At 43.4% G+C, this 9,667-nt stretch overlaps 1 pseudogene; it reads right to left on the bottom strand.

Annotated features, from left to right (window-relative positions):
• Window positions 1–4,886, bottom strand: part of LOC101630182 — a 188,040-nt pseudogene extending 183,154 nt beyond the window's left edge.
• Between the last annotated feature and the right edge of the window lie 4,781 nt (window positions 4,887–9,667).

The raw sequence follows: 9,667 nt of genomic DNA, 5'->3' as shown, positions 1-9,667 counted from the left end.
GGGCGGGTCAGGAGAGGTCTGCCACGCCATGTGGTCACCTCCGGGGCAGGCGAGAATCGAACTCATGTGGAAGCGGCTTTAAGTTCTCAATACTGTGCTTTAACCCGCTATGCCACCAGGGAGGGCCCGTGCTCTGATTCTTAATCAGATCACCTGGTGCTTTTCCTGAGAGTGTTCCACAGGTCATGGTTACTTCAGTTTGACAATCCACGGAGGACCCTGTCCTAAAAGTTCCTGCCCCTTAGATGCAAATTATTATCAATTCTTTCTGCTTCCCAATTTAAGGAAATAATTTGCCTAGACCTTTTCTTGTGGATGAAGCAGACACTTCAAAGATCTTCATCCCCAAACCATCCTGCCTAGGGATGACGCCTGAAAATCCTTGTTTTGTGACTTACTGGTCTCTTTGTCCAGTGAGCGTGGACCAGGAGATCTTCAGAGCTGGTCTTGCTAAAAGTACTGCATTTCTCTATCTATGTATTGTCTGGACTATTTCTCTCAGGCAAGAGTAAGATTCTTTTCCTAGAAAGAGGCTGGTTTAGTTTCACAATACAAAATGCCTGGAGGTTTACTCAAAGGCTTTAAATATTTGCGTGTGATAATTCTTGGTTTATTTATTCTTTGTCTGATGGGATAAATGGCAGAGATAAAGGTGGCTGGGTAGAATTCTCTCTACTGGTTGTTGAGGATCAGCAGCTGAGCTGCTGGAATCATATGGCTCACCAACCTGCCCCCCAGTCTTTATTTATGTCCCTGGGTAAGTAGGTTCCAATATTTGTTAATTCCAAATGTATCTCTCCTGTCTCCCCCGACTTTTCCTACATATTTACATAGAAAGACAGTTCCTGCTGGCTCCCACCTTACCTGCCTTGAAGACTTGAATGTCTAGATTGCTGCAAGTCTTATACAAGTGAAATATCTCAGGGGCCATGGATATACTAATCTAAATCAAAACTTCTGCCCACATTTCCTTTGGCATGGAGTCTGGTAGTGCTGAATGGAAGTTAGAGGGATAAATTAGATGGCAATGAACTACTTTTCTAGCTTGGAGATTAGAACTTTCCTGTCTTCGCTCATGAGGATTCTGCTAGAAAATTATCTCCTCTCCCTCATTTAACTTTAGCCATGAAGACTGTGGCCATACTAAGGATGCTTGACCCAGGGGCCGCTTAACTCTACCTTGAATACCTCTGCCAGCCAGTCCTCCCAGGATGGGGAGTTTCACCATCGGTTCTAGCAATTTGAAGGAGAATTTTGGAGTCCTTGGCACCAATTTTCAGGTTTTAATGTTCTCAGGGAACTATGTACACAGGCACGCCAGGCAGGGAGGCTGGCATGGGCAGGTCAGGGAGCACTTGAAGGCAGGCAGGCAACTGAAGCTCCCAGCACCCCCTCCTGCCACGCCCCCTCCCCCCCCAGCAAACTCTCTTGTTCTTTCCCCTAGGCTTTCTCTGCATTCTCCCAGCATTAGCTCCTACTCTTTAGCCGTCTGAGTAACAGCGCCCTCTAGCCCTGACCTCTGGACTCAGGTGTGCACACTGGCATATGCACATCCCTCCACGCTCAGGTGTTGGTAGTCAGGCATGCTTGCCCACACCCACTCACCTCCTAGTTAACAAGATCAGGGCCACAGGAGATAGCCACAGAGGCCAGTGGCATGAAAGCCTGGCCAGATTTGTTTACCCTGCAACCCCCAAGAAAGATTTCTCTTCCCACTTATGTAGAGAAACTACTAGTCATTGTGACTTGATTCTCTCTGTCCTGTCTCTGGTATTAGTGAGTCCCAGGGTAAGTTAAGGTTAAGTATTCAGCTTCAGGGCAGGACAGGAAGGGGCTTCAGGAGAGTGGAAGAGACGGCTGAGATAAGGTCCAAGAGGTGCTAAGCAAAACATTCTCCAGAGATGGGGACAAAAAGTCCAGGAGGACAAAAAAAAAAAAAATTTTTGAGAGTAAATCTTGTGAGAATTAATAAAACCTTGGACAGGGGACGTAATGAAGAAACTAACATACGAGCTGGGAACATGGGCCCATCTTCTCAGAGGAAGGTAGGCACAGGGGGGAGAGAGCCAGTCACCAATTAGGATGATGAGATTTTGAGAATAGAGGAAAGAAAAGTTGAAAATCCTCAAACACGGTCCCAAAGTGGCTTCTTACCCTGCCCAGCGCAGCGTACCTAGGAGTCCCTGTTTCTTCCTTTAAACAAACTGCTCTTTACTTTCTTGAATAAAGTTTGCTTCTCTCTAGTTATTTATCTGAAAAGTCTGCAGATTTCTTTTCATGACTTTGTGGAACAAGAACCCCTGGTGTTCTTGGGCTAAATGTCAACTAGACCAGGGTGACTGCAGCTGTCGCAGCAGTGGTAGCCTCCCCTCCCCCCCCCCACTTCATTGGGGTGACTGACCCCCTGGCACCAGAATTGACAGACAGCTATTTGGCAAGGCATGCCGACATAGGGAGAGGAGGCTGGATGAGGCTGCCAGAGATCTTTCAAGTTTAAATCTTACAAACTGCTTATTGTTTTCTTCTTTCTCCCTCTTCTAAATTAATCTAGGAGGGCAGAATTGAGTTTGGCCCTGGACTTGCTAATGTGGTCAGGCGCTGGACACTGACACAGACCTAGGCGGATATCTGAGTGGACAAAGGACAGTCAACAGTGTAAGGATCAGGAACCACTCGCCAAAGACAGTAAAGGTCATTCTAAGAATGCATCTTGTGGTTCCAAATCCAAAATCCTTTCCCCTTTAAAAGAGATTAACAAAAGGAAAATGGTTTCAAATGCATTAATTTTTCCCTTAAAAAGCTGGTTCATGAAAATGAAAATATTTTAAAGTTCTGCTTTGAGACATACACCCAAGAGGCCCATTCATCTGATGTTAAGTATGAATTATATTCCATAAGATATAAAGTTAACGATGAAATATGTTGGCTTAATTTCCTCCACTCTACTTTTGTTTCACATCACTAGCAAAAGCCATCGTGTCAGAGGGAAAGTTGCTGATAGTCATTTTAAAAACAATAACCCAGAAAGGTTGGCCTGGAACTTGAGTCGTCACGTGATACCGCACTTCTAAGGGGGAGTTTGGCAGATATATTATGTTCATTTAATGAAAACGGATCCTTTGACACCAGTTGCTCAGTATGTGGGTGTGAGTGGCTTGTGTTCTCAGTCTATTTACAGTGAAGTAGATTTATGTTATTCTCTTACACAAATAGAGAGTAAGCTTGAGAAGAGCCTGTCTTTGACTCCTGCTCTTATTAGACGTCATTGCTTCTTTTCTTGACATATACACAAGGAGTAGTTGGAACAGGGGTAGCCTCAGCAAGGTATGTCTGAATCTTAAGACCCAGATACCTGTGAGTGAACCTTGTTTGGAAATAGAGACTTTGCACGAAGATAGATGTAAGATCTTTTGATGAGGTCACCTGGAAGTAGGGTAAGCCCCAAATCCAATAATCAGGGTCTTTATATGAGAAAAGACAAGGAGATTCTGGACACAGAGGCAGAACACCACATGGAGATGAGGTGGAGGGGGGGTGGGGGGCTGGAGTGTTGCATCTCCAAGCCAAGGGTAACTAGAGCCACCAGATCGCAGACACCCTTGGAACAGACACTCCCTCCGTGCCAACCAAGACTAATTAAGGCAGCAACACCACTGACCTTGATTCTGGACTTCTAGCCTCCTGAACTATGAGGGAATAAATTTCTTTTAACCACCCAGTTTGTGATATTTTACCCTAAGGAAAGCACTCAGATGTCACTCAGTGTCTCGGTTCCTATTGATTTCTCAGCTCTATGCTACCCCCTTCCATTGCCCTTCACTGCTCTTAAGGAAAGCTCTTGATCTCTCAAAAAAGAGTCACTAAAGACACTTCTGATGTCTCAAGCCTGAGCTGGCTGTCTAACCTAGCGATGTGGCTTTCGGCAGTCCAGTGGTCTAGGCTCTGGCCAGCCTCATTTTGTTCCAGGTGCCCCTGGGTCTGCCTCACAAACATCTCAACTTCATGAATATTTCCAGGCATGGGGCCCTCCCTGGTGGCGCAAAGGGTTAAGGTGCAGCACTGCAAAGCTAGCTGCAGACACTTCAGCCAAAGTTTGATGGCCAGGGAGGTGACCCACATGGTGCAGTGACCTCTCCTGTCTTGCCCACTGCTTCCCTCGGCAGAATACTTAGTAGCTCTGCCTGTTCTGCTCCCCACTCTGTCTCTGGTGAATCCTCTCACCACACCTGTACCTCTGGCCTGTCCCCAGTTTTGCATGCATGAATATATAACTCTTTAAAAAACCTCTTTCCAGGCATGGAGCCTTCACCTCTTTCCTTAGGGAAGTGGATCCCAGTCTGACTTGACCCTTATAAGATGAGCCAGAAGAGCATGAGGAATCCTATAGATGCTTTGCACAGAAGAAAGGAAAAGGTTTTCCTGTAGCACCAGTGGGGTCTCCTTCTGACTCCTCTGACCAGTGTAGGTTACGTGGTTTTGCAATGAAAAGTCCTTCCTCCTCCCCTTCCCACAATATCTTTCAATGCAATACGATTATAAAACCAAGGGAAATGTTTCCCATCAGACATGGCAGGGTGAGGGGCAATGCCTCATTACAGTGTGTATTTTATGGGGGAGAAATAAGTCAGAGGCATATATTAGGAAGCACCCAGGGGCACACCCATGGCAATGACCTTTAAAGGGCAGTAGTAAGTTACTTGACAGCATAACCAGCAAGTGAATGATCTGCCTGTGAAAGGTCACCTGCAACTAGAGCACTATTTCCTATTTCAACACATAACCCAGTACCTTTTGACACATTTCTCTTCCTCGGGGCGATCAGATTTCTGTAGGGTAAACCGGATGCATTTTCTTTGCTTTGATGAATGTGCCCAATTTGGGCTCATGGTCGTGCAGAAGCCTATAGGCAGTCGTTGCTATTTTTGTTATTTTTAATGCTGGCTATTAAAAAAGTGGCATTTGCATTCCCCTAGATTATTTTGAGATGCCAGAGAACTGTTTAAAATTAACAGAGGTCTTTGAGACAGTTCAGTTTAATCTGGTCCTTAGACAGAGAAGGTACCAGAGCTGAGTAGGTACAAGACACTTGTCTGAGATTGCACAGTCAGGAAGGGGGAGATCCTGGCTCCCTGCTCTCATGCCGTTTCACCCTGCCACACATTTACAGGTTTGTCAGCACACCATGAGCAGGAGGATTTGCCCAACCCCACCATTAAATCCGCTGACATTCCTTAATAGGTGCCTCTCATCTGAGATCCAATGATCCCCAATCTTTCCTCTGTTTTGCTTTTCCCCACTGCATTCCCAAGACCCGTGCTGGATTTTCCAGGCAGATGGCATGTTCTTTGTCTGAGGGATCATGGTGTCTGTTTTGTAACCCATTTCTGTGGTTCAAATGTTCATGTCTCTCGTCACTGTTCTGATGTGTCAGACTACGACTGTCTATGCTGAGCACCGATGCTTCTATCTCTGTCCTGTGATGGGGCTTTCCCCAGGCTGTGGGAGGGAGGAAGTTAGAAGAAGTAAGTGCTTAAACCACCATAAGATTTTGTGCTGGCCACATATACCACCATTAAACCGAAAGGCTAAATATCTTTGAGCTGGCTTATTTTTGGCCTCCCCTTTTCCTCATTTGAAAGGTACAAAATGGATGGATTGGATTCTTCTTTTATATGGAGCTTAACCTCCTGAGTTTGCATAATCGCAATGTTGCTACAGAAATCAGCTTATCAGAGCCAGGGAAAGCACAACAGTTACTGAATAGTTATTCAGACGATATTCAATAAGCAAACCCTTCCCTCATTTCCACCAGCAGATTCTACCTAGCTGAGTATGGTCAGCAATGAAGTGAGAACATACTCTATGGTTATTTGTTCTGTAAGAAACAAGTATGACTTGCTTCCCTTCCTCTATGATGGAGCAATATCTTTATCCCACGCCTGGCCCCAACATACACATAAACTCTCACATGCATATACATATACCTGCTCTAATCTCTAAAATCAGACACAGCTCTATGTTCACTTTAGAAGAAAGAAAAAGAGAAGAGTAGGGGGGAAAACAATTTTAGTATCTGTCTAAGTTAAGGTATTATCCTTGAAATTGTTTGCCAGGAAAAAGTCAAGTATGCCTAAATGACTTCTACTGATATGTTATATACTGTTCCTCAAGGTATTTGAGTACATTTGAGTCAAGCTGACTCTTTTGGGCCCTCCAACCATGATGGGGCTTCTGGAGCATGAGTATGGTTCTAGATGGTCAACCCCCTGCAAAGCTTCCTCTTCCACGAGTGATTGGTGGTAGAATCTTGTTCTTGTCTATATGTGCCTCTTCTTCAGTTTGCTTACTTGTGCAACAGGACTAGGCTTGTTTTGTCCTGTTGCAGAAATTTGCTATATATAATGATAAAATGAGGAGGCAGAAAGGTGCTTTTAGCATTCCAAAAGAAAGAGGCTCATTTAATGCTATTATACAAGAAAACATTATATCATGACATTTCTCTACTTCTTTATGTAAAATAGAAATGAGAGTGAAATATAGAGGACTTCACTGGAAAACATTTAGATTTCAGGGCATTGTATGGCTTTAAGGTTTCTTTTTACTCACAAATGCCAAGAAAAACACTATGCTTATTGAACTGTGATCCATCACCACATCATGGAGTATTTTTGATATGCAAATTTCTATAAAACTAAAGATTCAGACATCCTTCTCATTGATCGCCACAGGCTTTTGTATGATAAAGATAAATACATTGTAAAATCACAATTCAAAGTAGACTTCTCGTCAGAAAGAACAGACTGGCAGCACGTTTCCTTGCACAACAAGCATTTTTATGACAATCTGTAAGCTAAATGTGAATTTATTGATTTTTGCCAGTTCTTGTTCAAAATACATGACATCAAAAAAGGAAATGCATTTGTCAATAGGACTGAAACAACACAAATGTTAATTCGCAGAAAGTTTCTTTAGAAATTCAACAATGTGGCTTAAAATGTAACTAGAAAATTATTATTTTGTTTATTTCATTATATATACTTTTTTTTTTTTTACTGCAATCACATTGGTTGACACACTGACAACTTTGTGATTCAGAGGAATGCATTACTCTTAAGAACAGGATTGTCCCAAAAAAGCCTGTCTCTTGGTCTATATTAAGTTGGCCAGAGCTTTTGCAAAAAGGAGACAAAGATCTTGTAGATAATTTTGAGCAATGAGGGCAGCAAAGTAGTGTGCTGTAATATGTGCTTGAGGCCTGGAGGCTGAATGAGGAATCAATGTTACTTCATTATAGGAAGAAGAGTCACCAAACCCTCTTCTCAGCGAGCTCCGTGTCCAGGCCCTGTCTGCATCATTCCCTATCCCCACCCCCCCCACTTCATATTTTAAAAGGATGAGAACGAATACAGACATTTTGGTCACACCACCTCACAAAGGAAACTCTTTTGCATCAGAAAGGTTAAAACTTTTCCGAAAGTATCTAGCATGTTCTTCCATTTTTCACAAATCAAGGGGAAGCAACAAGGCCTAGATCAAAGATGCTTCAAGAGAACTGATGCCATCGCTGGGGAGTTTTGGGAAGTTATGGGGCAGGGAGCACGGTTTTGTCTGTCAGAATGATAGGCCGTGTAGTCAGTGGGCAGACACCAAGGGTGTTGCACCTTCATGCCTTCTGCAGTGACTGAGACAGCTCTGTACAATAAATAGCTTTTCTTATGTGACTTTTGATTTTTTATGCATACAGAACTTGGGTACAGGCCAGAGGTGCAGGGGCGGCGAGAGACTTCACCATAGACAGAGCGGGAAGCAGAACACACAGATCGAGGAAGTACACTGCTGAGGGGAGCAGCGGGCGGGTCAGGAGAGGTCTGCCACGCCATGTGGTCACCTCTGGGGCAGGCAGGAATCGAACTCATGCTGCAGTGGCTTTAGCTTCTCAGTGCTGTGCTTTAACCCACTGCGCCACCAGGGAGGGCCAGGTGCAAGGCTTTTAAAAGGCTTTCTGCAGCCACTGTAGCACAAGTTTGGTCCTGGGCCTGGGAGCTGGCCCACATGGAACAGCAGACCTCTCTTGTCCTGTCCACTGCTCCCCTCCGCACTGTATTTCAGTAGATCCATCTGTTCTGCTCCCCATTCTATCTTTGGTGAGTCCACTCAAGCCTGCATTTCTGGCCTACACCCTAGCTACTGTATGCAAAAATAAATAAATCTTAAAAAAAAAATTGTACTGGACAGTTATATAACTGAAAACAAGTTTATAATGACCTCAGAGTTCAGAGTCCAACTCTGTTTTAAATACCAACTTTTTTTTTATTATTTTTGCAGTTTCAAAGTACAATGAGAAATCTAGGAATTCAAGAATTATGTCGATCAAAGGAAAACTGTACTTGTTTTCTAACTTTGCTTACCAGTTTAAGATATTTACCCAACAGGGGTGTCCCCACCCTGGTATATAAATTGTGACTATAAATCAGTTGTATCAACCTGCCTTTATAACTTCCATGTGTATTGTGATACCACAGATTGATCACACTTAATGCTGATGCCACATACAGTTGACATCATCATGTCTTCTGTGAAGTCATTCCATCTGACTCTAATTTTTTCCTTAAAATTATAGTTTTTAGGCCCTCCCTGGTGGTGCAGCGGGTTAAAGCACTGCACTGAGAAACTAAAGCCACTTCCGCATGAGTTCAATCCCTGCCTGCCCCGGAGGTGACCACATGGTGCAGCAGACCTCTCCTGACCCGCCCGCTGCTCCCCTCAGCAGTGTACTTCGTCGATCTGCCTGTTCTGCTCCCCGCTCTGTCTCTGGTGAATCCTCTCACCTTCTGCATTTCTGGCCTGTACCCCAGTTCTGTATGAATAAATAAATAAATCTTTAAAAAAATTATAGTTTTTAATCTATATAACCAGAGACATTTTACAGGGGTGGAGTGGGAAATGGGATCAAAAATGGGAGGGTGGGGGGATGTGCACTGGACTATGGTGATGGCACACGGGTGATTTGGTGATGGGAAACCCAAGGGGATTGCAACTGAGATGGGAAAAGGCACAAAATGGTATAAAAGTAACTATCATATTATTTAAAAAAAATAAAGTTTTATGTTGATTTTTTTAGAATAGATGTGTTCTATTTCATCTGTGATTTCTATTTCAGGATAGAAAAGGAAAAATTAGAGCATGCTGCATTAAAAACAGTGTGGGTGTAGGGTCACTGACATAAATGAAGTAGCACTTTCGGAGACCTGGTCTACTGCATTGGCCAACGACGTGTGGGCCTGGAAAATCCCCTCTGTGACTGAGAAGCAAAGTGATGCACTGGACTAAAGAAACCCCATTTTAGAGTTTAACTCCCCAAGTGTGATACTAGTTTAGGTTTGAGAATATTTAAACCCTTTGAAAAAAATTGAAGTATCTGAACTAACTGGGCAAAATAAATATTTTGGTTCTGATAGTGCACACAGAATGTATTTAAGAGACTTCTCTGGGAAGAACAACGATGGTTAATCAGAAAGTTGGAGAACTCTTAGGCATGACTCTAGAAGAAATGGCTGAGCACCCATATTCTTTGTGTATCCATTAAAAATAGGCAACCATTGAAACCTAAGAAGAGTATTTTGAAACCATGAGAAATACTTATAAATTAAATAATAATCAGGAATCA

This window comes from Condylura cristata, unplaced genomic scaffold (genome assembly GCF_000260355.1).
Source record: "Condylura cristata isolate star-nosed mole 26May11 unplaced genomic scaffold, ConCri1.0 scaffold00001, whole genome shotgun sequence".
Taxonomy (NCBI): Eukaryota; Metazoa; Chordata; class Mammalia; order Eulipotyphla; family Talpidae; genus Condylura; species Condylura cristata.
This window is presented reverse-complemented; position numbering and strand designations above follow the sequence as displayed.